At 33.8% G+C, this 26,756-nt stretch overlaps 1 protein-coding gene and 1 long non-coding RNA gene across 5 annotated transcripts in view; both read right to left on the bottom strand.

The window, feature by feature from the left end:
- The window catches only part of LOC143392794 (uncharacterized), a 31,295-nt gene extending 4,570 nt beyond the window's left edge, over nt 1–26,725 (bottom strand). The window contains exon 1 of the long non-coding RNA XR_013090410.1: nt 26,651–26,725. This is a non-coding gene — a long non-coding RNA (uncharacterized LOC143392794). The remainder of the gene's footprint in view (nt 1–26,650) is intronic.
- The window catches only part of Sbf2 (SET binding factor 2), a 417,940-nt gene that overhangs the window by 299,028 nt on the left and 92,156 nt on the right, over nt 1–26,756 (bottom strand). The gene's annotated exons all lie outside the window — the stretch shown is intronic.

Below are 26,756 nucleotides of genomic sequence, written 5' to 3' on the forward strand. Positions count from 1 at the left end.
TAGGGGGCTGGGGATGTGGCTCAAGCGGTAGCGGCAGAGTGCGGCCCGGGTTTGATCCTCAGTACCACATACAAACAAAGATGTTGTGTCTGCCAAAAACTAAATAATAAATATTAAAAATTAAAAATTCTCTCTCTCTTTAAAAAAAATAAGAGTTTAGCAATATATGAATCAAAATTTTAAAAGTTTATTAGAGCTTTATAGTCATAAATAGTACCTGGGTTCATCCCAACAAACTCATACATACCTGAGCCAAAGAATATTTAATCTCCTAGAATGAAACTGCTTATGGAATCATGTAAAATCATCTACTTTTAACTTGCCTTATAATTTCTTATGTTCTTATGTTTATTTCAGTGTTTCTTAGTGCTATGTGTTAGGTCAGTTTAAGGGAACAAAACACCAGACAAGGGGGAGGGGGGAATGGGGTAGAGAGGGGGGCTAAAGAACAACCAATCAGGTACTGACAGACAAGTAGTGATAACCACCTGTCAATCAGTGGGGTCTCCTGACTAGTCCTGGAAGGACATTGAGCTCAGCAAGATCCCCGGACTAACCCCAGGAGGAGGAGGAACCCTAAAAACCTCCCTTTCCTGTCCAGCCCTCCCTAAACCAGATAAAATTCCAGCCTGGCTGAGCCTGGATGGAACTTCCCCCAGACCAGCTCTGTTGGACTGGAGGGTCTCAGCAGGGAGCAAATTTTAATAAAGTCTTGTTCAGCAGCTTTTAATCTACCTCATTTTGGTCACTGGTGCCTGACCTTACACTATGGAATCATCTGAGAGGCTTTTTAAATTATTAAATACCAGACCTCCATCTCAAATCACATACATTAGAAGATTGTGGCAATTAGGCCTTAGTATCAATATTTATTTTAAATTTTAATTGTGTCAAAAATACATAACAGGGCTAGAGTTATAGCTCAGTGGTAGAGTGCTCCCCTCGCATGTGTGATCCTCAGCACCACATAAAAATAATAAATAAAGATATTGTGTCCATATACAACTAAAAAATAAATATTAAAAAAAAAAAAAACATAACGGGCTAGGGCTGGGGCTGCAGCTCAGTGGCAGAGTGATTGCCTAGAACGTGTGAGGCACTGGATTTGATCCTTAGCACACATAAAAATAAACAAATAATAACGGCATGCTGTCCATCTACAACTACCAAAATTTTTTTTAAAAATAACAAAAATGTACCATCATAATCATTTTTAAGTATATAGTTCAATACAGTTAACTACTGAACAAGTTTCCTACTGTGCAACAAAAAGAACTCCAGAACTTACGTTGCAAAACTGAAACTTCATACCCACTGAACAACATCTCTCCATTTGCCCCTTCCCCTAGCCCCTGGAAACCCCATTCTACTTAATGTTTCTATGTGTTTGACTACTTTGGATACTTCTTGTAAGTAAAATTATTCAGTATTTGTCTTTTTGTGATTGGCTTATTTCACATAATTTTTTCAAGGTTGGCCCATGTTATAGCATGTGACAGGATTTCCTTCTTTAAGGCTGGCTAATATTTTATTATATGTATGTGCCATATTTTCTTTATCCACTCAATGCACTAATGCACATCTGGACTGCTTCCACTTCTTAGCTACTATGAATAATGCTGCAATTCAATAAACATGGGTGTTCAAAAACATCTTTAATATCCTACTTTCAGGGCTGGGGTTGTGGCTCAGTGGCAGAGCACTTGCCTAGCATGTGTGAGGCACTGGGTTTGATCCTCAGAACCACATAAAAAACAAATAAATAAAATAAAGATATTGTGTCCATCTACAATGAGAAATATTTTTTTTAAAAAATCCTACTTTCAATTATTTTAGAAAAATATCCAAAAGTGAAATTGTTGGATTACATGGCTGCACACTTTACATTCCCATCAATACTGCACAATGTAGTTCCAATTTTTCCACATCCTTGCTAAAACTTGTTTTGTTTTAGTATTAATATTGTAATTAACACAATAAGCTTAATGAAATAAGTTTATTAATCATAAACTTATTTTCTGTTTTGTTTGTTTGGCTATTAACACTGAGTGATAGCTCAGTGTGGTTTTGATTTGCATTTCTCTAATGATTAGTGATGTTAAGCAACATACAAGTAATATCATCCAGGCAGAGACAGATACAGGATTAGCACTCAGAAGTAAAGATAAAGCAAGTACAGAGAGGTAATGGTTGAGATACCATTAGAGAACACACAAAATTTTCAGGTAAAACTGGTTTGCTTCTTTCTTCTCGGACTCAGCCTGCTTCCTTCTATAAAATCTCCCCAATCTTTCAAACCAAGCACTTAAATGGTAACCTGTAGAATTAATTACATTGCTTCCTTCTTTGAAATCTCCCCAACTGCTTCTTTTTCCTATCAAGTATTCTTTCAACCTTACTCTGTTCTTAAGAAGGGGTTTGGACTGGGGATGTGGCTGAATAGCAGAGCATTTACCTAACATACATGAGGCCCTGGGCTCAATTCCCAGCACTAAACCTTTCTTTCTAAAGAAAGAGTTTAAGGTGAACATATACTATTCAGATAAGCTAAGACTTTTTACCTTTCTCTCATGGTAATAAGGAGAATCAGGGAAAAGATTTAATTAAGCCTTAGCTATGAGGCAGAAGTATGAAGGGCTGGTACTCTCCCAGTCAATTTTAAAGATGACTAGTAGCTAATTCCCTACTTCACCTAAAGATGACCATCATTTGAAAAGAAAACAAGCAACATTGATATAAAAAATGTGATTTTATACAAATCAAGCACTTAATTGGCAACCTATAGAATAAAACATATTTCTTTTGTATTTTATTTTATTTTATTTTATTGGTACTGGGGATTGAGCCCAGGGGTGCTCAAACATTGAGCCACATCCTCAGCCCTTTTTAAATATTTTATTTAGAGACAGGGTCTCACTAAGTTGCTAAGTTGCTGAGGCTGGCTTTGAACTCGAAATCCTCCTGCCTCAGGCTCCCAAGTTGCTGGGATTATAGGCATGCACCATGGTACCTGTTTTTTTTTTTTTTTTATGTATTTTAGAATGTAGAGCTAGAACTCAGAGCAAGCCTTGAAAATATGCTAAACATTTGAATTATGAAAATTTTCCAACATCTCACTTGTTCAACACATTCAAGTATGTGGCATTCAGCCAAAGTCCTGAAAGAAGGCCAAACAAACAAACAAACAGTAAAGGACAAAATTAAATATCACACATAAAAGGCACTTTCCAGTGTGGTGCCTATAATCCCAGCAAGCTGGGAGGCTGACATAGGAGCATCACAAGTTTGAGGTCAGCCTCAGCAACTTAGTGAGACCCTCAGCAACTTAGCAAGGCACTATGCCAAAATAAAAATAAATTAATTAAAAGAGGGATATAGCTTCCTGGGGATGGTGGCGTACACCTGTAATCCCAGCACCTCAGGAGGCTGAGGCAGGAGAATCGAAAGTTGAAAGCTAGCCATAGCAACTTAGTGAGGCACTTAGCAACTCAGCAAGACCCAGTCTCTAGATAAAATATTAAAAAGGGCTGGTGGGCTGGGATTGTGGCTCAGCGGTAGAGCACTCGCCTAGCACGGGAAGGGCCCGGGTTCGATCCTCAGCACCACGAAAGAAGGGAAGGGAAGGGAAGGGGAGGGGAGGGGAGGGGAGGGGAGGGGAAAAGAAAATAAATTTTTAAAAAATGGGGACCTGTGGATGTGGCTCAGTGATTAAGCACTCCTGGGTGAAATCCTCAGTACCAAAAACAAACAAACAAAAAAAGCATTTGATTTCCTTTTCACTTACTGAGTTATTAGATATAATCATTTTATACACAATTCCAGCAAATTCAATTAAGTGTCTTTCCAATATGAAACAAATGCATTCACATTGGGGTGAGATACGAGTCATAAAGTCTCAACAAGCACACTAGTCTAGGTCAGCTCTTCATACCTACACATTCACATATTCCTTGCAAGCATTACTTACTATAACAGATGACAAGAACTGATATTCCTGTGGAGTAGCCTTAATTACCAAATAAAAGTTAAATATATTAACAGATACTTTTAGAAATGTGTATAGCTTATCAGGTATAATTTTGCAGTTACACATACAAACACACCTCTACCTTGTCTACATTTTCTTGGGTTTTTTTGCCAGAAGCTACTGAACCAGGACTATTTCATGAGTCACCAGACAAGCAGCTCATTACTGCCTAGTCTCACCACTCCAACCACATGACTCAACTGAAGAAAACTCTTCCTATTTTTCCCTGTTGAAATCCAAAGAGGCATCAGGGGTCAAGTGTCGCAAAATACTAAAAAACTGAATTCATGTATGTTCATCTTTTTTAAAAAATATTTATTTTTAGTTTTAGGTGGACATTATATTTTATTTTTATGTGGTGCTGAGGATCGAACCCAGTGCCTCATGCATGCTAGGCGAGCACTCTACTACTGAGCCATAACCCCAGCCTCCTGTACATTCATCTTTGAAGGAGAAAATAAAGGGAAAAAAATGAGGAGAGTATAGCATACCCTGTCAATGTCCTTTCAGGGAAGTAATTTAACAAGTCCACCAAAGGATTATGTAATTCCTGAGGAGAACATGCCTGTTTAACTTTCTTTAATATTTAATTAAAGCCCAGACGCTGAAATCCCCATGTAACTTTTATATTCCTTTCCTGAAGAAAACATAAACCCACAGGTTAAAGGATATTAACCAGATCTGTCTTCTGGCCATTCTCAAGGCATCCTTTTAAAAATGTGTTTCCAGATATACATAAGTCTCCATTCTCTAAATGCTCTGGTATCTAGTTTTATAATCTTTGTTTCCTGCATTAATTCAAGATTGAATGAGTTCTGATACATACTCATTCTATATCTGTATGTGGGTTGTTTCTGACATTTGAAAATTATGAATTGACAGAGCATTCAATTTCTTTGAATATAGATCTATCAATTTTTTCCCTATAAGTCTTCTGAACTTTTTTGTTAAATGAAGAAGGCCATCTCCACTTCTGTATAATAAAAATAAACAAAATGTACGTTCTATTTAATTAAAAAAAAATTACTTCAATTTTGCTATAAATACTATGCAGTTTTATTCTTTCAATAAGATGAATTATACTGACATATTTGTATAATTCGTAATGAATTATACTGACATATTTAATTACAGTTTAACCTGCTGTCCTTCAAAAATAACATCTACATAGTTCAACTGCTTAGTTCAACTTTTTTAATAATTTGCAACAGATTTTTACATTTACATTTTCTTTCTTTCTTTTCTGCTATCTTCTTCAGGTTTTCTGTACTAAAGTAATACTACCTTCATATAATAAACTCTGTTGCTTTCTATACTTTCAATATTATTTATTTATTTATTTTTATTCATTTATTTTATTTTATTTTATTTTTGAGGTACTAGATAGAGTACCAGGCCTTGTATATGCTAGAAATTGTTCTATCACTAAGATACACTCTCAGGCATATTTTCAATATTTTGAAATAGTTTTAACAATCTAAAAATTTTCAGTTGCTTTTTAATAAGCTACATTAGAGAGAGCAGCAGACCTGTAAGACCACATGGGTCTTCTGCCCCTTTTTGTAACAGATCTTGAACAACTCTTCTCAGTTATTTAAATAAATATTTTATCTTATTCTATTTTAGATTTATAAAAATACTGTAAATAAAGTACAGCGTTCCTGTATATCTTTCACCCAGTTTTCTCTAATAAAGTAATAAATTGGCATTGATATAATATTATTAAACCACAGATTCTATCAAGATTTCCTCAGTTTACCACTCATGTCCTTTCTTCTGTTTTAAGATACCATACTGCATTTAGTGCCATAACTCTTAGTGTCCTCCGTGGCAATTTCTCAGTTCTGTACCCCCCAACAATAAAACTTGACAGTTTTAAAATGTAATGGTTAGAAATACCATAGAATGTCCTCAAATTTGAGTTTGTTTAATGTGTTCTCATGCCTGGATTGAATTATGGGGAAGGATGCCCTAAAAGTGACCTTCTCACTATTTCATATCAGGTGGTACATTTTATCAATATGACTTATTACAGGTGATAGTAATTTTGATTATTTGGTTTAATAACAGCTTTTTAAATTTCATCTTATCAGTTTGTTCAGATTTTCTACCTCTTCTTGAATTTCTGATAATTTGTACTTTAAAAAAAAAATTACACTCATCAGCTGAACATAGTAGTGTACATCTTTAGTCCCAGTTATTTGGGAGGCTGAGTTAGGAGGACTACTTGAGCTCATGAGTTCAAGGCCATTCTGGGAAACACAGTGAGACTCAGTCTCAAGACAACAACAAAAATGTCTTATCTGGATTTTAAAACTGTGTCTTTAAAACTGCACAAAACCTATTGCTCATTATTTTTAATATTCTCTACATCTATGGTTGTACTGCATTTCTCAATCTTAATACCATATATTATTATCTTCTTTCTTTTCTTCTTAAGCTTCTTTGGGGTTTTCCTACTTTGTCCTCTATTATTTTAAGTTTTAATATCAATTATATTTTGATTTTCTAATTTACTGTCACCTTTCAACTCCATCTATCAAAAAAGCAATATTTAGATCTTGATAATGGCTGAATATGCAGCTCAGTGGTAAGAGTGCTTGCCTAGCATGTAAAGACCCTGTGTTCAATACCCAGCACCACAAAACACATACACACACAAAAAAAGTGGGGGGAGATATTAATAAATGGACAAAGTGTTAGTAGATTGAAAAAAATGGAGGGGAAGGCAATAAGGCAGATGACTAAAGCAACAAAGAACAAAGAACTGGAAAATATGGGACACATAATCTGGCCTAGCTATAATATACAAAATGTGCAGGAATGAAAACAATGTAACAATGAACAACTGAGAGAATATTACAGTCAATAGATCCCCTCTGAAAATTAAACATAAAATTTCTATGTGATCCTAAAATTTCATTTCTGGGTATATAATATATCCCAAATAAGTATTAGCAGTGACTCAGATATTTGTGCAACCATGCTCACAGCAGTCACAATATACAAATTGAAAAAAAAAAAAAAAAACCCAAATGTCTACAAATGTCTACAAAGGATAAATGGATAAACAAAATGTTTTTGTATATGAATATCTCTCTATATACACAGAGAGATATTCAGCCTTGAAAATGTTTGAAATTGGGTTGGGGATAGCTCAGTTGGCAGAGTGCTTACCTCACATGCACAAGGCCCCGGGTTCAATCCCAGTACCACATACACACACACACACACACACACACAATAAATAAATAAATAAATATATATATATATATATATATATAATGAAATTCTGATACTAGCTACACCATAAATGAGTCTTGAAGTCATTATGCTAAGTGAAATAAGCAAAACAGAGAAGGACAGATATTGCATAATTCTGCTTATATGAAGAACCTAAAAAAGGCAAATTCATAGAGACATAAAGGAGAACAGAGGTTACCAGTGGTTGGAGGAAGAGGGGAATAAGAAGTTATAATTTAACAAGTACAAATGTTCAGTATGGGATAATAAAAGAGTTCTGGAGATGAACAGCAGTGAAGATTATTTAATACCTCTAAACAGTATACTTAAAAAACAGTTAAAATGGTAAATTTTATTTTTAAATCTCATTACAACAAAAATATTAAAATAGATATATTAGTAAACTCCTTTTTACCAGAAATTAATGATTCTACATAACTAATCTGAAATACCTCTCTACTCACAAAGTGTCTGGCTGTCAAAATAAAAAGAATGAATGAGCAAACTGTTTTCTCTATCAGATTAATCTTGTCTTCACAGTCTCCTGAAAAAGTTGTACTAATTCCTGCAATGCTTATTTCTTTTTCTCATGCTGTAAACATCTCTCTGTTGCCTCCATACCCTACTTCACCCTTCTTCTAAGATCAGTTCTCCCCCATGAAATCTTCCCCAATATGCACTTCCTCTGCCTTACCTGCAGCTTTGTCTTCCATGATTCTTTTTAACCTTGGTCATCCATGGGCCATAAAATATTCAATGGAAAATTCCAGAAATAAGAAATTCATAAGTTTTGAACTGTATACTGCTCCTAGTAGCATGATAAAATCTTGTGCAGCCTTATATAATCCCATTACGTCTCACCCAGAACATGAATCACTCATTGTCCACATTATCCACATTGTATATGCTATTCACCCATTAGTCATTTGGCTATCAGATGAACTGTGTGGTATCACTGTGCTTGTATATAGGATTCAGCGCTATCTGAAGTTTTGGGCAGCCACTGGAGGTTTTGGAATACATCACCCACAGATAAGCGGGTACTGTAATTCCATGAGACATTTCTATCTCTATTTCCTATTCAAACAGGCTCATACTAAAGTGAATCAATTTACTTATTAGTATTTCACTTATTAACATCAGTTGGTAGTTAAGCATACAGTCTTTATTCACCAGCATAAGGTTGAAAGAACCTTAAGAGAAAGTGATTTATGTCATATAAACATGTATAGCCTTACATGGCTTAACATAGTACTAAACAATAGAGAAAAGAATACAAAGGTGGTTAAGAACTTAAGCTCTCCTATCATTACTTAAATACAAAAATAAATTCTATCACTAAATAATTTGTGTAAGGCTAGTAAGTTACTTAATCTCTCTGAGTCCCACATTCCCTACTGGCAAAATGGGAAGAATAAAAGTATATATACTTTATAACATCATATGAAGGTTAAATAATGATAAAAGAACATAAACTCTCAATAATGGTTAACTTTTAGTATTACTATTAGAAGTGTCTCACACTTTAGCATAAATGGATTGAGCAAATTTCTATTAAACTGAATTATAAATAAAACTTTCAATTTTGGTAAATCTATAACACTGTTATAAAGTTTTAGAAAGTAATATGATTAAACACACACTTGTTAGTTTGCCAGTTCTTTAGTTATTATCCTACCTAAACTCCAGGAAGTCAGAAATTAAGTCTGTCTTATAGAGCACCTAGCACAGAAATTGGGAGAAATATAACTGCACAAATTTGGCATTGAAATAACTGCTGAATAAATGAATAAAATAGCTAATATTTTACAGAATCCAAAGAATTTACACAGAAGTTTACAGCATAATTTATAAATTCAAACTGTAGGGGAAAGGTCAACAAAATAAAAGACGGTGAATTTCAAGAGTTGTAAAAATTTCATCGGTTTAAAACAAGCAGGGGAAATAACTGTGTTATCTTTAAACTATATTTTTTAATAATTTTATATGAATAAATGTTTATTTTCCTGCTTGATTTCTTACCTAGCTTAATTCAGCTATCAAAACAGGAATTCCTCTCTACCTGGACCAATGTAGATAGTATCCAAACAAGTTGACTACAGGCAAAAAACAGTCATGCTTCCTATGAAATACTATCTCTTGTTCTTTTGCTATATTCTTGATGGTAAGAAGCCTTGAGAAAAACAGTTTTGTTGTTAACTGCATGTAATTTCTCTCCTCTCTTCAAAGGAATTAACAGCTATTTATTAAACACATGCCAAGGCACTGCTTAAGCACTGGTCAAGCTAAAAAAAAATGAGTTATGAGTAAGGTAATGCTCACAACTTACATAGATTTTTCTTTAATTTTCTTGAGAGCAATTAATTGAAAACCATCTAACTTCCAAAAGAATGTGCACCATTCCTAGGAATTATACCAAAATGGCTTTTCAAAATTTTTTCTTAAGAATATTAACTATGCCTATTTTTTTAAACCAAGGAACAGCTTCTTTAATAAAATATACTAAAAGGGAGCTGGAAATTTTTTTCATTAAGTTTCAACATACTTCTGGCAAAACATTATTTTTAAATTTCTTACTCTGAAATAATTACAGAATCTTATCAAGTTATAAAGATAGTATAAGATCCCTTGTAATCTTCATTTAGTTTCCTTAGGAGTTACTTTTTACATAACTATTGTATAATATCAAAACCAGAAATCTGATTTTGGCATAATATTTATATATAGTTCTATGTGACTTTATTACTTGTATAACATTTGTGTCATAACATCATAATTTAACAAAATCTATCAGCATAAAGATTCTCCACATTCAGCCAGGCATAGTGGCACATGCCTGTAATTCCAGCAATTTAGGAGGCTGAGACAGAAGGATCACAAGTTCAAAGCCAGTCTTAGTAACTTAGCGAGGTTCTAAACAACCTCTGTCTCAAAGGAGGAGGGGGTAGCTGGGGATGTAGCTCAGTATTTAAGTGTCCCTGGGTTCAATCCTTGGTAACCCCTCCAAAAAAAAAAAAACAAATTTTCTTAATCCCACACCTTTATAGTTTCACCCATCCCCCTCTCCAACCACAGTCCTCTGGCATTCAGTACTTTGTTGATAAACCTCTATATTTTTTGTTGTGTTGAGAATGCTTTATAAATGAAATTATACAGTATGTGTCTTTTTGAGATTAGCTTTTCTTCACTCAGAAAAATGTTGCTGAGATCCATCCAAACTGTTGAGTGCATCAATAGGTCATTACTTTTTATTGCTAAGTAGTATGCCATAGTAGAGATGTGCCATGGTTTATTCAACCAAACTACTATAGGATATTTTGGTTGCTTCCAATTTAGGGCCAATGAAAACAGAACCATATATAGACTTCTGTGTAGAAATAAGGCTTAATATCTTTGGGAGAAATGCTCAGGAGTACATTTGTTGAGTAATATATCTGAGTGTGTAGTTAGTATTTTTAAAAATTGCCAAACTATTTTCTAGAGTGATTTTACTATTTTACTTTCCACCTACTAGCGATGTATGAGAGATTTAGTACCTCCACATTCTTGCCAACATTTGGTACTGACACTAATTTTTATTGTAACTATTCAAATAGGTATACAGTGATAACACATTGGGGTCTTAATCTGCATTTTCCTACAGATGAACACCTTTCCTATACCCATTTGCCATCCCAATATTCTTTTTGGTGAAATACCTTTTTGGGTCTTTTGCCCACATTTTTTCTTTTTTTTTTTTTTTTGTTTAAAGAAAAAACCAATGTGATCCTGCAATCTGTACACTGGAAAAATAATTCATATCCCATTTGAATCAAATATATGATATGTCAAGATCATTGTATTGTCTTGAGCAACTAATAAAAAATTATTTTTATTTTATATTTTTTGAACACACAAAAATTGTACATACTGTATCATGATGTTTTGATTCATACACACACACACACACACACACACACACACACACACACACCTGGCCAACAGATACTAAGTTAGACAGAAGAAATAAATTCTGGTGTTGTACTGCACAGTAGAATGATTATAGAAAACGATAACATGCTGCATTTAAAAAGGATTTTAAATGTTTTTACCATAAAAAATAATAAATGTTTGACGAGACAGATATGCTCATTTTCTAAATAGATTGTTTTGTGTATTATTGTTTTAAGGTTGAGATTTGAGCTTTCATATATTCTATTTATAAGTCTTCTGTCAGGTATGTGGTCTGCTTTTATCCCAATCTTTTTCCTTTTTATCACAGGGTTATTGGAACAAAGTCATTAATTTTAGTGATTGCAAACTTACCAATTTTTCTTTTATAAATCATATATTTTGTGCCATGTCCAAGAATTCTTTTTTTTTTTTTCCCTGAGAGTACTGGGGGTCAAAATCAGGGTCTCACACATGCTAGCCAAGTACTCTACCACTGAGCTACATTCCTAGTTCCATGTCTAAGAATTCTTCACCAAGGTTTACTTCTAAAAGATGTTCTATGTTTCCTTCTAAAAGTTTTATAGTTTTATTTGCCACCCTCCCACCCTCACCCTACGACTGGGGATTGAACCCAAGGAAGCTTTACCATTGAACTATATCTCTAGTTCTTTTTTATTTTTATTTTTTAAATTTTGAGATAGGGTCTCACTAAGTTGCCCAAGTGAACCTTGCACTTGTAATTCTCCTGCCTCAGCCCCCTGAGTAGTTGGGACTACATATGGTATACCACTGTACTCAGCTATAATTTTACATTTTAAACTTCGATCAAAGATCCATTCTAAATTATCTATGTACTAACTATGAGCTTAAGGTCAAGACTTTTTTTTTTGGTGGGGGGTGGGGGTCTATTCATATCAAATGTTCTAGCTTCATTTCTTGACTATTCTCTATAGAATTCTTTTTAACACCTTTGTCAAAAGTCAGATGATTTTCTGAGGCTACTTTTGGATTTGTAACTCTTGTCCACTGACCTGTGTATCTGTGATACATGAAACATACATGTTTGGTTTCTGCTTCTGCTTTCGAACTGAGAGTTCCTAAAACCCTTGTAACTTTCTGAGTAATGGAAGGGACAGGAGAATATGTGGTATTCAGTCTAACAACAGCTCTTTAAACCTTTGGACTCTCTCATTTAAGTCTGGCACAATAGCATATGCCTGTAATCCCAGCAATTTGGGAAGCAAAGGCAGAAGGATACAAATTCCAGGCCCACTTGGGCAATTTAGCAAGGCCCTAAGCAACTAACTGAGACCCTGTCTCAAAGTTTTAAAAATAAAAATAAAAATAAAAAGGCTTGGGGATGTGGCCCAGTCATAAACTGCCTCTGGGTTCAATACTCAGTAACAAAAAAAAAAGAAAAAGAAAACAAGCTGGAATCCCAGATCATTTTACTTCTACCACATGCATGCAGTTTAGCAGAGTACAAGTTACCTAGGACACAGATACTTTCTGGGAGATTCAAAAGGGAAATGGTTTCTATGTATAAATGGTCTCCGAACATTTAAGTAGGAGGTTAAACTTATATTACTGTGATTTAGAATAAGAAATATATATTTGGAATCTGTCTTCAGTTACTTGCACAGAACTTCTGAAACCTTGTCATTTCCTGAGTGATAAGAGTCTCTTTGGGCAGCTGTGGCTGTGGATCAGTGTTAGTGCACTTACCTGGCATGTGTGAGGCATTGGGTTCAATTCTCAGCACCACATATAAATAAACAAATAGATAGGTAAATAAATAAAGGTCTATCTTTTGTCCTAATATTTGGTCCCTGGAATATAACCCAGGGCCTCCAGGCTGCTAGGCAAACACAGTACTACTAATCTATACCCCCAGTTCATTTATCAATCATGCCTACATAATGAAGGCTCCATAAAACTCCAAAGGGCTGGTTTTGGTGAACACAGGGAGGTCCTGGGGGTGGCATGTCTACAGAGGGCAAGAAAACTCCATGCAACTCCCCCATATATTGCCCAATCTCTCTCTTGAACTTGGCTATTCCCAAATACTATTAAACCAGTACCAATGAGTAAAGTATTTTCCTGAGTTATGTGAGCCATTGTAGTAAATGATCAAACCCTAAAGAAGAAGTCCCAGGAACCTCCAATTTATAGATAGTTTGTCAAAAGCACGGGTAATGATCTTCAGACTGGCATCTGAAGATGGAGGAGGCAGTCTTGAAGGCTCTGCCCCTAACCTGTGGATCTATGCTAACCCTAGCTACTGTCAGAATTAAACTGAATTATAAAATACCCTGTTGGTGTCTCCAGAGTTAGAAATTAATGTTAAAAAAAAAAACTCCCATGTATCTATTGTCAGAAGAGAAATATTGTTAGTATAGAAAGTCTGTTTTTCCTTTTTTATTCACATTTATTTAAAGGCAAATTCATGACAAAAACTCAAGTCTAGGGATACGTATATCTTCATTGTATGGAAAACAAAAATGCTTACTTTCCTTTTACCAAATACAGATTTATATCAACACCTAAGAATAAGGGCATACAGCCCACATAATGGCTGCCGTGTTGAAACCAGAATGTCTCTGCTTCTGCTGGCAGAGACATTGGGATCTGCATAAAATTCAGGCCTCTATAACTGAGAAACATGCTACAGCTCCTAAAGATGAGCTATGCCCTCCAGTGTTGCAGCAGACACCAGAATTTCACTGCCAATTTCTTCTTCCTGGGTTCCAACTAACAAATTCTAAGAATAAAATCCACAGACAAGGATGAGTGAGTGTAAGAGTAAGATTTATTCAAGTGTGAACAGAAACAGAACTCCTGCAGGGTAAGAGGGAATCCAATAGGGGTTGTCACACAAGTGTGCTAGAGTTAGGGGTTTATATAACACTTGGGTCAATGATAATTTATGACAATTGGGGTTTGGAAAACTATTACTGCTACTGATTAACCCTTGAGTCTGAACTTCCATTCAGGTCTGCCCAACTTCTGTTTTCTTGCTGTTGGCCAGCAATCCCAGTTTCCCAGGAGGTTGAGGTCAGTGGATCCTGGGTGTTTGGGGTTTCAGAGCTGTAGTACTGTGTGGAGTGAGCATCTGCACAGAACTCTGGCTGAGCTGCCTTGGCATTACAAGTCATCGAGCCCTGGCTTGCCTCAGGCCTGGCTCACTGCGCCTCAGGTCCACACTGGCATGATGGCCTCCATGCTGCCACAGCCTTTGCTTATCCTATGCTCCAGTCTACCATGTCACCACTCTGGGACAAGGGCTTGGCTTCAGTGTCATGTTCTGAATTCAGAACAGGTTTATTAGAGTGCTTCCTAATAACCTAGGAACCTAGGTTATTTTAAGTCTCTAAGTAAACGATAATTCTAACTGAATGGAGACTGCTTCTTCATGGGGATATTAACAAAAATATCAAGATTAAAGTGGATGGCAAATAGATAATCTCTTTCAGTTTCAACTCGTGCTTTTTGCTGTTTTTGCCCTCCCCCTCCTTCTCCAAGGGACCTCTCTCCCTCTTTCTCTGGAAAGGATTGTAAATATCTAATGATTTTAGAACAAGAAGAGGATGTGGTTCCTTTAGATAATACAATTATACTAATATGGATGAATTCTATAAATCATCTTTTAAAAGACAATAAATGTTATTATCCATCAAACTAATCATCAAAATGGTAGCTTACCTCTGATTTCTAATGAAGTGTTGCTGCTTGATAAAACATTAAACATGCTTTTTCCCTGAGACAAACATCAGAGTTTCAGAGCTTTCCTCACATATACTAGCAAGTATAGGACTAGAAATCCTATCAAAAAGCAAGTCATGGTGAAGCACCTAATCAGTTCTCCAACAAGATTCCTGACTGATGTATCATTCAAACACAACCTTAAAAAGTCATCATCAACCCTTTACAAAACTTGTGTTCATTGAGAAACTATGATAAAGTTTCTGAGCCTGAAGGTATTCAAATCTGACTTCTTAGAACCTTGGATGTAATATTCAGATTAGTAAGAATAGAAATAAAGTAACTACCATCTTTAAGCTCTTAAGTCTTACAACACTGAAACTTTCCTTAGAAACATCATTCCTCCAAGATTTCAGTCTAGATTTTTTTTCATTACAAATACTAAAATTAAGAAAAGGAATTAAATACTGAACTCATCATCATTAGAAGAGTAACTTATGTCATAGACATGAACTATAATATTTCTAAATCTTTTAGAAATTTCTCTTAGCAAAAATATTGAACATAATCAATTTTGTAACTGGAAATACTGCACAAAGGCAATTAATTTTTTATAATACCTCTGCCATTTAGCAGTAAATTAATTTCCAAACCTGCTAGAAATTTGGGAATACAGTTTAGTTCTATATTTTTCAACATTTAAGGAAACTATGTTGTCAGGTCCTCCTGCAATGTGAAACTAATACAAAGCCTGACTCTCACAACTAATTTGAAAATTAGATTCATAGTAGAAAGTCTTTTACATAAAACAAAGCCAAAACTTCTAAGAATAACCTTGTCTTTCAAGACTAGTTATATTAAATCAAAACATTTCCCATCTCACCAGATTCCAAAAGTTATATATGCTGTTTCTCAAAGCAAAGAGCTTCTAATATAAATATCATAAAGTCACAATTCTCTACAGAAATGACTTCTTTTGATGGGTAAATATCATAATTGATAGGCAATAATACTACAAAAGCACTATTAGTACTTCCCTACAAGTCATATTAAACTTATAGAATTATTTCATATTAATCTTATAGAATGATTTCCATCAACCATTACCACTATTTCACGAGTCAAAGTTTGAGGAAGTGTTCATATTCAGAATTTATTTTTACTATTTTAAAACTTGATAATTTATGATATCTTCAAAGAGAATGATGAGTAAAGAAAGGTGCACACCTATAATACCAACTACTCAGGGGGCTGAAGCAAGAGAACCTCAAGCTCAAGGCCCGGCAACTTAGCAATATCTTGTCTCAAAGAATAAAAAGGGCTAGGGATATAATTCAGTGATGGGCAGGCTCAGGTTCAATATTACTACAAGAAAAAAAAAATAAAAGAAAGATTCTACTTGGCAATACAATCACAGCACATATAATTGACACAAACACTCCTAGGGTACTCAGAATTCATAGGGGTATTTAATATTAAGCAAACACCAAATACATATCTAAACATTAAATATCCTGTCTCTATAACTCAAAAGGCTCGTGAGAGTCTTCTCAAATTATTATTAATTTCACCAACCCTTGATTACTCCATAAAATAGTGGTGTACTGGGCCTCCATATTTACTCTTCTCTTTAATTAGGTATTATATACTTTAGTTAATTATATGAGTCTTTGTCTGTAAAATGAGATAAAAGAAAGGCACAGCAGAGAGAAACCTCTGGCTCCCTGTGTTATATTCCCATGTAAAACAACATATGATTAAAAAAAGTACAACTAGTTACCACCACTCCTTCTCTACAATGATAATCCACAAAAGCACTAAAACAAAGTCAGATTTCTTTAATGATAGAGCAAATAGTATTTTTTAAATTACAATTTTTTTCCTATAATGGTACTTGGCCTTACTTTTTCCTTTAAAAACACTGTTAGATGACACATAATTTATATATTAAAATATACTTTCTTTAAGGAAAAATTTACAAATCCTTTAGAGATCCCCCTTTTTTTCAGGAAATAGTAAGTAATAAACTCAAGATAAGTAAAAACAAAGGGAGAAAGAATAATTTGATGAAAAAATTTGAAAGATTATATTGACCGAGATAGTACAGGTACAAATGAGCTATTATTATTCGGAAAGTTCAAGAATATTTTCTAAATAAGAATAATGAAAATTACCCAATAAAAAATTAAAAGACCCAAAGAAAATGAAAATAAGATCATGGTGACTTAAGCAAAGTTGCAGAATAACAATAAAATACTTATGAAGAAATCAGAGATCTAAATTAATGCAGAGAAATTCTGGGCTCATAAACTGGTAGATGAATATTATTAAGAAGTCAACTCTTGGGCTGGGGTTGTGGCTCAGTGGTAGAGCACTTGCCTATCATGTGTGAGGCACTGGGTTTGATACTCAGCACCATACAGAAATAAAATAAAGGTCCACTAACAACTAAAAAAAATTATAATAATTAAAAAATATATCAATTCTCCTTAGATTGATTTACAGATTTAATTCCTGGCAAGTTTTTCATAGGTATCAACAACTGAGTTTAACAAATGTATAAAGATATGTATACCCACTAAATAATTTTCCTGATCTTCACTGAATCTTCAAGCCTTTTCTACCACATTAATGCTATATGTTCAATATGACTACTTAATGTACACAGAGCCAAGATAAGTTTTAGTACCCTATTTAGAGATGAAAATAACATTATGACTGACTTTCTCATTAGCCCTTCCTCTGATTCTATACAATTTCATGAAGAAAACAAACATAAGCCTTTTCTCAATTTACAAGAACTATGCTCACAGTAGAAAGTATAAATGTGACAAATGTTTGCTGTTGGACACATATCATCTTAAATGAACCTTAAACACATTCCAGGAAGTTGGGGTGATATAAAAGAAAGAGAAGCTCCATAAAGTTCTATAGTTGTTTCCTCCTCCTCCTTTTATTTTTTTTCTTTTTTGATACTGGGGATTAAACCCAGAACTTGGTACATGCTAGGCAAGCACTCCAACACTGAGTTACATCCTCAGTCCTTTTTATTTTGAGATAGGGTCTAGCTAAGTAATCCAGGATCAAACTTATGATCCTCCTGCCTAAGTTTTCATTTTCTATGTTCTTTTATACTTAGAAAATCTTTATGGTCTCATGGCACACAGAAAAGAAGACTCTATTTAAAATTATTAATGAAATATCAAGGGCCATAAACAATTGGCCCCTACTACCCTTACAGCTTTCTCTTCTGTTAAAACCTAAGAATCTTCAAAACCCAAAATAAATGCCAAGCATCAAACAACTTAACATCCTACTTCAGAACTTTTTCTCTTTAATATATGTTCAAGCATTTATGATCCAGTTATGGTGCTGTATAGTAAGTAAACCCAAAACATAGTAGCTTAAAGCACCATTTAATTATTCTCAGGAACCCTGTGGATTTGGAATTCAGACTGCAGAAAGAGGGGATGGCTTGTCTTTGCTCTACAACGTCAGAGCCTCAGTTAGGATAATTTGAGAAAATGTAGATAACAGGGGATGGAATCATCTGAAGGTTTGTTTGCTCATATGCCTGACAGTTAGACTAGGAGACTAAAAGGTTATGACTGCCAACCCTTAGCCTCTCTGCATTGCTTACTTTCCTCACAGGACAATGGCCTCAGAGTAGGCAGACTTTTACACTGTGGCTCAGAAATTCAAGTGCAAATTATAAGGAACAGGGGGAACAGGGGAATAACTGGAACACTTGAGCTTGCCTCACAAGTTTACATTCTTTTGTTTCAATAAGTAATGAGACTAACCAGATTCAAGAAAATATAAGAAAAACAAATACCTTGATTACAGAAGTGTCAAAGAACTTTAAGACTGTTTTTTAAAAACACCACTTATCTTTCACAGCTATGCTGAAGTTTTTTCTCCAAGAAGAAGGCTTCACAAATTCTTCCTAAGAAAACTTAAATTCTCCATCGATTTATTCTTAGAATTTGATAGTTATTCATGTCATAGGACTTAATATAATTTTTCATTTGAAATTCCCTAGGGAATTTCAATGAGCTTAATAATTTATATGTCCCTTTACAGCACCTAGCATAAGTGATCTATGCCAATGTCACTGATACATTTGTTCAGTATTTATTTCACAACTACAACAAACTTTATTAGCCACTAGTAATATGTGGCAGTGAATAAAGCAGACTATCTTTGCTTCTTAAAACACTAAGTCCATTAGAATAAAATTAAATAAGCAATTATAAAAAAATTAAAACTCAATAAATAGCAGCTACTAGGACAAGTTAATTATAAATGTTCTAAGCTTTAGATTCCTAAGTCCTAAATAGGGGATAACAACTTTAACTCCAATGAATAAATTTTAAGGGGTAAAATAGATGATAATGTGTTAAGAGCTCAGCATGGTGTCTAATACACAGTAAGTAACTGAGAAATGCTATTTTCTAAAAGGCATAAAAAACATTATTAATATAACATGCAGATGTGTGTATTAATATAAAATAATATATACTTTGCTATATTAAAAAACACAGTTTATATAAGCAGTGTTTTAAGAAGCAAAGACAGTCTGCCTTATTCACTGTTACATATTACTAGTGGATAATAAAGTTTGTTGTAGTTGTGAAATAAATACTGAACAAGTGACATTGGCATAGATCACTTATGCTAGGTACTAGTGTATGTATTAATATAAAATATTATATACTTTTCTATACAGAACATTGTAAGTTTATTTTTATAGGAGATAATCCAAACATAAATGTCTTTATATGACAAAAGTCTAATATTCATTCAATAATAATTGTGAAGTGGGGTTGTGGTAGAGAAAGACACTTTGTAAATGGTCATTTAAAGAAACAACTTTTCAAAGACCTAGCTTAGAAAACTTCACAAAAAGGGAAAAGAAAGAAAGGACACATTACCTTTGCCTCAAAATATCTTCCTAATCAGTCATATTCCACTGATAAGGAAAAGTCACATGATATCACCTCCATACTAGGGGCCATATGTATATAATCTGTTTGCCCAAGAAGAGCATAGAGAATCTAGTTAATTTCTCATAATCCCTTATTAAAGTCACTAAATAGCCATTTTTTAACTATTACTCCTATATATGGAATACATTCAAGCCCTCCTCTAAAAAGATAACTCAAAGTCCCATCCAGGAGAAAAATCTAAGATCTACAGTTCATGTCATCATCTTCATCAGATCCAAATGTGGCGTCTCATGGTTCCACAACCTAAGCACTAAAATCACAAGACATCTGTCCCATATACCCCTGTACAAAACACATAACTTTTCTGGAGAAAGAAAAAAGGCAATCACATTTAGAAAGGCAAAAACTAGAAGATACTAGTAGTTACTAATTTGCATCATTCTCAGATCCCATTGGATATACACACTGTAAAGGAAAAAATTCTTCATCAGGCTCCAATTTTGTTTTCTGGGAGAAACTCCCCAGTCTTTGGGGTTTGTTTGTTTTGTTTTGTTTTGTTTTGTTTTTTGCTTATAAATGGACACAATATCTTTTTTATTTATTTTTATGTGGTGCTAAAGATTGAGTCCAGTGCCTTACAGGTACGAAACAAGTGCTCTACCACTGAGCTACTGCCCTAGCCCAGCCCATGGTCCTTGGTTTTTGATGTCTCCTTCCTCTACCTTCTTCCTTGTCTATTTAATTCCTTATGCCACATATTAAGTTGGTGTTGGGAAGTATGGGCTCTTGCCTTCTTGTTTAAAGATGGATTTTAGGGTTCATTGAATATCAATCAAGATCAATCTCAGTTTCTGGAGCAACCAAATTCCATCAGAATCATAGTACACTTCTAATCAGATCCATGTTTCAATAACCAAACCAAAAAGTTTTTAGATGTCATTCTCAAATCTGCTTTATTTTTTTGCTTCTTTTCCCAACTATTCTTCTATCCCTTAAATAAATGGTAGCTACTTAAGTTTTTCAGGCTTGAGAGAAAAGTTACATGACTTAACCTGATCTTTGCAGCAATGCAGAGATACTGTTTCAGTTGGAAGTCTTACTGGGTCCTATTTGCTCAAAGCCCCTTAAAGCACCATTTATTTTTTTATTTTTTGGAGTTTAGAAAACACATTTTGTAATTTTGCGAGGCATTGAGTTTCTTGCTCCTATTTCTTTCATTCCTATAATCTGAGCAATTCTTTTCTAAACTCATATATGCTATTACAACCAACACATACTAGTAATGATTTCTTTTTGTAAGACTTAAAACTTGGCAGAAACATGGTATGGTCTCCAAGTTACAAAGGTTAAGAGTTTTAGCAAATATTCATCATATGACATGGATTTTTAGCCACCCAAATATATTATATATGTTCCCACAGCCCAACCTTTAATCCAATACCACATATTTTAGGATTTCATTACAGCAGCAACCCACCTCAAAAAAAAAATGTCAACACTCTGCTATAATAACCAACCAAAAAGCTTCACTGTCCTAAACAACAAAAGTTTTTCTCTATTATGTCCAATCCATTTGGGAGAGGAACAAATGGCCTTCAACTAGTGATTAAATGACATTTTATCTACTATTATCAAGTCTAATATCTGGCCTCAGACATCTCCCCCAACCAAATACTCTGCAAATGGATAATCAATAAGCAGAGAGACTTTGGGGAAGTTTTTAGGAGATTTTAGAGTTAGGTCTAGAGGTCATGTTCATTATTCTCACTTACATTCCATTCTCAAAAGTTAGTATCATAGCCCTACCTAATTAAAGAGAAAGTTGTTATGATTTGGATGTGGTCTATCCTCCAAAGGTTCAGGTGCTAGAAACCTGGTCCCCAATAATAAAGTACTAAAGTAGTAGAACTTTTTAAAAGATGGTTTAATTACCCTGCTGAAGACAGGTTATAATGTGAGGCCACCCATGTGGCCTCTTCCACATGTACCTCAGGCTGCTATCATATGTGCTCCTGCCATGTGATGTCATCTGTCATATTATAATATAGCATGAGGCTGTCATCAGATGTGGAGACCCAAGCTTGGACTTTTCAGCCTCTAAAACTGTGAATCAAAATAAATGTTGAGCCAGCACCATGGTATTACCTATAGTTCCGGCATTTAAGAAGATGAAGCTGGAGAACTACCTGAGCCCCAAAGTCTGAGAATAGCCTGAGCAACATAGTGAGACCCTTGCCTCAAACAAAAAAAATAAACCTCTTTTGTTTATTAAAACATCCAGCCTCTGTTATTCTCTTGTAACAATACAAAATAGACTAAAAATTACAGTCTAGTAGTGGCCCATGGAAATAAGATAATTGTTATAGAAGAATAACTATCCATTTTCTGTCACTGCCCACCCTTTAATAAAAATTCTGCACATTTACCTACCACAAAACCTAAGCAGACCTCTGTTAGCGCACAAATGGGGAATAACACATAGGACATTCAACATGTCATTTAGCTACTCTCCTCAGAATTCACAGTATAATTCTGGCATAATCACCTAGGCTTAATAATACTCCCAAACATTTTTCATAGCTATTCTTTATGATTAAGAGAGAATGGCACAACTGGCTAAAATTTATGACACAAAACGCATTGCCTTTTTAAGGGCAGAACACCATTTTCATTTGATGATAAAATATTAACACAAAAGGTTAAGATCAATAAATTAAAGATTCTTTTTTCCTGGGAGCTAGGATTGTGGCTCACCGGTATAGCGCTCGCCTAGCACATGCAAGACGCTGGGTTCAGGCCTCAGCACCACATAAACACATAAAAATAAATCAATAAATAAAGGCATTGTGTCCAACTACAATTAAAAAAAAAAGATTCTTTTTATTGGAAGAGGGAGTACTTAAATATCAATTTAATAATTAAACATTTAAATTTATTTTAACTTGGCTGAAATGTTTTAAAATCTATTTCAACAGACATAAGTTTTTTTTAAAAAATTAAGTTTTAAACACATTAATGTTAACCATTTTGTTTAAGTAATAAATATATTTTATTCACTGGAAATAGACTACAAAACCTAGTTTTTAAATTGTTGGCTTGGAAACACTTCACCTAGAAATAACTGATTCTCTGTTTTAGTTCTACTTTAAAATAAATGCCCGACATTTTATACCTGGATGAAGGAATTCAGCTTAACAATCAGTTCAAAAATTATTTAAAAATATTCTTTAAGTATAGCAGTTAAGATGGAAGCATTGTGTGTGTGTGTGTGTGTGTGTGTGTGTATATGTGTGTGTATACACACGTGTGTACACATCCCCTCACCAGGTGTATATGAATAGGTCAACTATGTAAAAACAAGAACAGGCATGAAATGGGAGATTAAATGACCAAATAAGGAGAAGGGCACAACGGGAGCGGTTACCTAATGTATTAAACTAATAATCACATATGACTTAAACCTTCTGGAATTGGGGTGAAATCATTATAGAAACACCAGTCAGCATTTCTTATAAGACTCCTAGATAATAAAGAGTTCCTCCCAACTTTCTATTCTAAAAGTTGACATGCATTTCCCTTAGAGGAAAACATATTCATATGTTTATCATCAAATCTTATATTCTGAAATACATGATGTTTAATTTTCAAGGACTTCATGACTTTTGAAAATGTCTATATTCAGCTGTATGTATACATACATACATACACACATACACACACATACATACTCATATTTTACACCTCTAAAGGTGTCCATAATATAGTCAAGTTCTACAAAGGTTCTGTCATGCTGAACAGAAAATCCCTTGGCATTTTTTTTTTTTTTTTGCTTGCTTAGTCACCCCCCTGAATCCTTCTTTTTCACTGAAAAATAAGTAGACAGACTGCAAGATTACAAATATTCATATTTTTAATTTCTCTCTGCTCAAAGTTGTTGAAAGTCAAAGAAATGCTGAATTTAAAACATCTTTGAAAATAGTAAAGGGCTATTCAACACTGTTATTATACAGAGCTTATTTTCTTGGATAAAGTATAACTCATTCACTCATTTCTATATAGATCACAAAGTTCACAATAGGTAATCAGTTAGGAATCATAAAAATAATAAACATCTCTGAAACTTTATTTCAAATTAAAGCATAAATGTACATATTACAATGAAAAATTAGCTGTTTTAAAAGAAATGTGGATTTTTATTAATCATGATTTAACTGAATTATTAAATTTAATATAGGGGCTAGGGATATATCTCAGTGGTACAGCATTCGCCTTAGCATGTGTGAGGCCCAGGATTTGATCCCCAGTGTGTTCTGTGTTTGATCCCCAGTGAACTCTCGGTTCAATCCCCAATACTCCAAAAAGTAAACATAACGTAGTGCAATATAAAATATATAATGTATATAATATATAGTACTATGGGCCAAGCAGCTGTGAATATCACAGAAGAAATTTCTAGCTTCATACATAATTTCAACTTTTCCTCCTCTTTGTATTTGGGTTCACTATTTTTACTATATATATGATTTCTATATCACTTATAATTTCATTTTCCAACTAATCATCAAAACTAATGAATTATTGAATGTCATCTTTACTAAATAGTAAAATTTTATAGCTATCAAATTATTTTTCATTTCTTTTTGCAAATTCTTTATTTTTTAATAGCATGATCTAATTCAGTCCTTTAAGTACTATAAGATTTAGTAAAAACTGAGCTGAGAATTGTTTCATTCCCAAGAATTCATAAGACTGAAAGCTTATTAAAAAAAAAAAAGTATAGAATCTACAATCTTGAATTCACTTTCTTCCAAAATATACCTTAAAATTTTTTACTATTCCAGAACACCTTGAACCATGTGCTAAATTAAGGATACTAAATTTATTTAACTAGACAATATCCCCCCAAAATGTCTTATTAATTTTCTCACAACTAGATCTGAAAGTATACTAAATGCCTACTGTGTTCCAAAGACTAAAAAGATTAGTTTAAAAAATAAAATGACTTCTACACTAAGGTGGGGACAGTAATACAAATATGCCACCCAAAGTAAAAATATATGGTAAAATATAAACAATGAACCAAGAATGAAGTAGATTCTAACAAAGGGAATCAAAGAGAGTTCCACAGTGCAGCAGAATCGGGCGATGAAAAGAAAGAAGAGAGGGAATTTGAGGAGGAAGAATAATTCAAAATGGAAATCTAAGTCACAAAGGACCAAAGGCACAAAGTCACAAAAGTCTGAAAATCCATAATTATTGGAAAAGAAAAACAAGTCAATATGAATGGAATACAGAATATCTAAATAGCCATGGAAAACAATGATGATACTAGTTGGGGCTTTCTTAGGAAGACTATTTGTAGCTAAATAAGGTAAGACTTTTGTCCCGCATGTTAAAGATAATGAAATTTGCTGATGGCGCAATGTAACTGAAATTTTTCGAGGAAGAGAAGACTGACAGAATCAGATTGGTGACAACTCTGGTAACAGTCAAATGGAAGTAGTGATAAACTAAAGGAAAACCAGACGGGAATAAATATAAGTACCAAGAATAACAAAAATGATAGCCTCAAACATACATAGTAGCATACAATATAGATCATATTCTGAGCCATGAAGAATGCATTCAAAAATTTAAAACAACTTAAAGTATACACAATGCATTCTCTGACCACAATGGAATTAAATTAAGAACCAATTTTTAAAAGGTCTTTGCAAAATCCGAAAATATTAAGGCACATAATTCAAACACACTTCTAAATAACTCATGGGGCAAATAATAAAGAAAAATGAAAATCTAAAAACATTTTTAACTGAATAAATTTAAAACACAATTTATTATTTGCTAAATGCAGTAAAAGTAATGCTTGGAGATTAAGGCACTAAACACCTTTATTAGAAAATAATAAAGATCTCAAATCAATGACTTTAGCATTCACCCTAAGAAATTGGAAAAGAAGAGAAAGTTAACCCCACATAAAAAATAAATAAAGGTATTGTGTCTATCTTCCAAAATAAAGAAATATTTCTCATGAAAAACAATATTTTTCTCATATTTACTCAAAGATTTTATGATATTATATAACAAGTTGAAATTCCATCTCCTATATATTCAGGTTCCTTCTTTTATTTTTCTTTGGTGCTGGGGATCCAACCTAGGATTCATGCCTGCTGGTCAAGTACTCCACCACTGAGCTATATCTCTCAGTTCTTAAATGTAGTTCTTGAAGTATAACTGCAAACCAGCACTGATCCGTAATCACAATCCTAAATTCCTTTTCTAAAAATAAACAATAATTTCAAAAAAGCAAAAAAAAATCCTCAAATTCCTTTATCTGATTTTATCAGCAGCTAATTGTAAGCAAAACTTATTTAAATAACCTTTTCATGTTCCATTTGGACTTTCCCTTTTTGCTGAAACTCTTAGAGGTGCATAAGTCAACTCTGCAATACACATCCAATGGCAAGAACATTCAAAATCAGAAACACTAGGGAAAGCTTATGTATAGTCTGAGCTTTCTTAAAGTTTCCTTCTCTCTGACTCCTTCCCTAATGACAAGGAAAATTAGAATAGCTAGGGAAATGGAAGAACTTAAATAAACTATAAGTTCTCATTTTGGTTTATAAAAATTCTATTATATAATTATATTATGAAACAAATATATCTTAGAAAAGCTTTTATGTAAATAAAAACCCAAGGAAGTAACATCCACCATATGGTGAAAAGTAGGGATTTTTTTTAAACCATCATCTCCCCATAGCACAATGTTTTTATAATCATCTACATACAAGAATACCTTTAGAGCAGCCCAGAAGTCCAGTTGAGAACTTTCAGCACACCACTGGAGCAAAACATCCAAGAACTCACTCACTGAAAAGGACAAAAAGTTTCATGTTATCTGC

Source organism: Callospermophilus lateralis, chromosome 2 (assembly GCF_048772815.1).
Source record: "Callospermophilus lateralis isolate mCalLat2 chromosome 2, mCalLat2.hap1, whole genome shotgun sequence".
NCBI lineage: Eukaryota > Metazoa > Chordata > Mammalia > Rodentia > Sciuridae > Callospermophilus > Callospermophilus lateralis.